The sequence below is a fragment of the Mastomys coucha genome, unplaced genomic scaffold, assembly GCF_008632895.1.
Source record: "Mastomys coucha isolate ucsf_1 unplaced genomic scaffold, UCSF_Mcou_1 pScaffold12, whole genome shotgun sequence".
NCBI lineage: Eukaryota > Metazoa > Chordata > Mammalia > Rodentia > Muridae > Mastomys > Mastomys coucha.
Window position 1 is genome coordinate 85,126,619 of NW_022196894.1, and position 4,391 is coordinate 85,131,009.

General features: G+C 39.6%; 1 pseudogene; it reads right to left on the reverse strand.

The window, feature by feature from the left end:
* Window positions 1–375: 375 nt before the first annotated feature.
* LOC116086734 lies at window positions 376–463 on the reverse strand (annotated as a pseudogene).
* Between the last annotated feature and the right edge of the window lie 3,928 nt (window positions 464–4,391).

Sequence of the window (4,391 nt, forward strand, 5' to 3'; positions counted from 1 at the left end):
TTGCTTCTCTTTGTGGTACCTGGGGTCCCTGAGTGTTGGGGTCATCCCAGGAGTGGTCTCAGGAGTGCTATGACTGGTTAGTGCATTATGGAACCAGGCAGGGGTCATCTTGGGCTTGGTTTGTCCCCCAAGGGTTACACAGCACCAGACTGGTGGTCGTCTCAGGCTAGCTCCTTGTCCGGGCCTCATGGCACTGGTTTGGTGGCCCACCCGAGTGCCCCCATGTGAGGGTCATCTGTCTCTGGCTCCCTCCATCCGAGGGCCTGTGGTCCCAGGTGGGGTTCATGTGGTCTCTAGCTCACTTTCCATCCTGGGAAGCTGCTGAGGCCTGCTGGCCCCACACAGGTGGTCATCTCAGAGTCTCCTTTTGCAGGGAATGTTAGGTTACTAATCATTCAGATGTTCACAGGCGAGAACACTGAGTATAGACATGGCCTCTCTCCTCTTTGTTTGGTTTCTTAATGGCTCTGTACCTACCCTGGGTTGGATTAGAATATCTTACTCTATTCCATCCTAGGCTTTCAAGAGTTAAAAGGAATCACAGTTTTGCCTCTAGCCTCATTTAGTTCCACTGAATGCGTGACTTCTCCTTTTTCTTCAGAATTGTTTGGCTAAACTATGGGGTGCTGGTTCTGTAGGTGTGAAGAAGGACTTATACTATGGGGGATACAGAATAGGTTCCAAGGGGATGTGAATATTAGACTCAAGAACACATGCTCAGATCTACTGATGTTGAAACAAATGCAAGTGTGTGTGTGTATGTTGTGTTTATATAATGCTTATGTAGGCTTTGATCAAGATAGTATCTTAATATTTTGAAAAAGCCATGGAAGCTCTGTTAAGGCTCCCAAAGGTATAAAGGAGAGAGAAAGGCTGAAACAGAAGAACTGATGTTTGACAACCTCTCTCATTTGGATGTATCTGAAATGAGATACAGGGAAGGCTTCAGCATCCTGTAGAGGCTTTTTAGCGGCCTTATGGTGCCTGGTATCTACATGGTGTGGTTTCATATTGAGCACTCAGTCTCATTGCCTGGTGGGATATGGTTGACCAATATTTGTGCATTAGACTGCACATAGCTACTTGCTCCTTGTGTTTCATTGGTCTTCTGCCTTAAGGAACCCATGTGAGTCTGCTGGTTGAATTGCTTGCTAGGAAGTAATTGGCTGTGAATTTTAACATGGTCGTGGTCACCTGCTGAAAAGTTGAAGTTTGATAGATAGTCTGAATGATTCTAGAAATGTATTCTTTTCTCTTCCAAATGACAGAGACAGGAAGCCCCTGCAGGTAGCTGGGTGGCTCAATTTATTAAAAATCTTGGGACAGAGAATGTCAGTTCAGAAGAGTGACAACATGGTGACATTTGGAGAAAGGTGTATAATCTGAAGTTGACGGTTGACTTAGCGTCTGAAAGGGCTATAGGTGCCCCGGGTCTCAAGTCTTAGATTTTAATGCCACACTGTCTTTTCCACTTGGTTTTGTTTTTTATTAATTGCGTTTTCAAATATATCTAAAATAAAATAGAATAATATGACACATGATGATGCTATCAACCTCCGCCTACTGGGCAGATATCTGCCAACTGTGTTCAATCAGTCCATAAGCACACTTTCACTAATCCCTCATTTGTGAATAATTCAATATGAAACTACAAACACAGGCTTCAAAATAACATATGCAGAATATTATTGCCATACCTGCTAACATTCTTATTTTAAATATGTCAGTTGTTTATGTTTAAATTTCTTGATCTTATTAAAAATAGCACATTCATTCCAGTTAGGACCTCCAAAAGTTACTAATTAAAATTGATTTATAGATTTTTTATTTTTAAAAGCATTTAATTTTACAATTGAAAAAATAAGGTTGAATCTTGATGGTGACCTCTCTTAGGGTCTTATTACTTAACATTTTCTCCTCCCTCTATCTTTGTGAGCCATCTGTCTTGGTTATTTTTGTAGTGCCTTGACAGAACACCATGACCCAGGGAACTTATAAGAGAAAGCATTTAATTTGGGGCTTACAGTTCCAGAGGGCTAGAGACCATTATTGTCATGGTGGGGAGCATGGCATCAGGTCCATGGGGACTCCATGACCAGCATGGTGGAGATCCGAAGCTGAGAGCTCACCTCTGTTTCACAACACCAGAGGTGCAGGGCTGGGAACCTAGAAACCTAGAAATCTAGAAACCATGGCGCACTCCTCCAACAAGGCCACACCTCCTAATTCTTCTCAAAACATTTCCCATCAACTGTGGACTAAGCATTCAAACCTGTAGGAGTCATTCTCTCTCAACTCTCAACACCATTTATCTGTTTAACATGATGGTTTTACTACATCCTGGTTTAAAATTTACTACATCCTGAACCTGGTTTTATCCTATGGTGTTATTTGTTTTGTTTGTATTTGTGTGTGTGTGTGTGTGTGTGTGTGTGTGTGTGTGTGTGATGAGACAGGGTCTTGCTATATATTCCAGCTTGGTCTTGAGCTCACCATCCTCTCCCCGCCTCAGCCTCTTCAGTTCTGTTACTATGGGAGCGCACTAACACATCCACCCAGCCTATGCTTTCTAGTTCTTATATACTGCTACTAAGTCTAGAAGTTTTATTAAATTTTGGTTTATTTTTCATAAGGGTCAAAAATATTTCACAGTCAGTCTTTCATATTCAGCATTTTACCATGCTATCAGGCATGATTTCTGTGTGTCCCACTCTAAAAATGGTGGTTGGGTCTGATGTGATCAGCATTGTCTATTCACTTTAAGATTTACCACTTATGATCACTGTTAACTATTGCCTAGGTCCATTCTTTCACAGGAAGTTTCAAGACGGTCTTTCTTTTAATTCAACACTTTTTCTGAATTGATTGGAATTCTTGTAGAGGGAAAAGCTTTCTTCACGTCTGTTTGTTTAACTTAAAGCATGGCTCATAAAGGACAGAAAATAAATGCAAGATTCTAAGCTATACTTAGTGAGTTTCAAATGAGTCCAGAAATATCTAATTATAACCAACATGATTTTAATTTTTCAAAATATAATTTGAATGTAAAGTTTTTATATTTATTCTGTTTTATTCATTAACATATTAAATATTTTCATACTTTAAGGCATTTACATAGTTAATATACTTTAATCAGTGGGTTTTAACAAAGCAACCCATTAAATTTGGTTTTCAATTTTTCTCTCTCAATTTTAACTTAATTTATATGGCTGCTTTAATTTTATACTAGATGCTGTTAAAATATAATCATACTTAGAAATTAAGTATGCCTATCATAGAAAATGTATGGTGTAATGTAACACATACATATGGAAATCCATTGTGTGCTTTGACCTCAATAAATCTTATTACATTTTCTTTCATTTATTGTCTGTCTGTACGTTATTAAATGCTTCCTACCGTGTTCTTATTGCTGCCCCTCAAGTGTGCTTTTCAGGGTTCTTCTCCCTCATCTCCCTCATACATGTCTGGAGAAACTTGAATCTCTGTTTCTTCTGTACCTACATATAGATCTGAATGGCTGAGTTATTGAATTATTTTCTTCATTTGATGCCCTAAAGTCTTAGATGGACACCCACTGTGACCAAGACACTTTTCAAAGAACACTTTCAACTGAAACATGAAATCATACAAGTTGTGAATGGTGGAGAAGTATTGGATGAGCCTTTGCTCTGATGATTGGCTCCTTCCCTTGGTTAGCGTTCCCTGGCTTTCTACTGGTGTTTTGGTTGCCACTTCCATTACTTCAACCATTCACAACACACCAACAAACACAGTCACTTTCTCTATTCCGTATCTACCTTAAGTTCCTATATAGGGTTTCATTATCCTCCATTCTAGATTTCTTAAAGGTCTCTAGTTATATCATTTCTACATCTTTAATGTGAATTTTCTCTAACCTACTTCCTCCTGGGTCCCACTCCTGCCCCTGTCCAGTCTTTCTGAGTGACACATGTAGTCTCAGGATCACCATCAGTTCACAGAGCTGTAGCAGTGTTTGTGTTTCTGTCTTCCTCTTTCTTTCCCCTTGAGCAGTGTTTGGTCAGACTGGCCTTCACTTCTAGATCATCTTGGCTGTTATCAGGCCACTGTTTCTTAGTTCCCTGCTTTGTTTCTATTTCTATTGAGCTCCCACTCCTCCCCATAAGTGTTAGCATCTCTTTGTGTCCAGCATCCTCTTCTCTTTCTCTATGCTTTTTTTTTTTTTAACACTTTATCAGCATGACTGAAGACTCCGACATTGACTCCAATTCAGCCAATTGTTTTGAACGACATTGTCAATTGATAGTTTAGCCTGGACAAATCAGTCACATCCTTGTGTGATTTGTCTTAATAAACAGCACAATTTCCTGAAGTTATTCATCCCAGAACCTAAGAGTCAGTCTTGATTT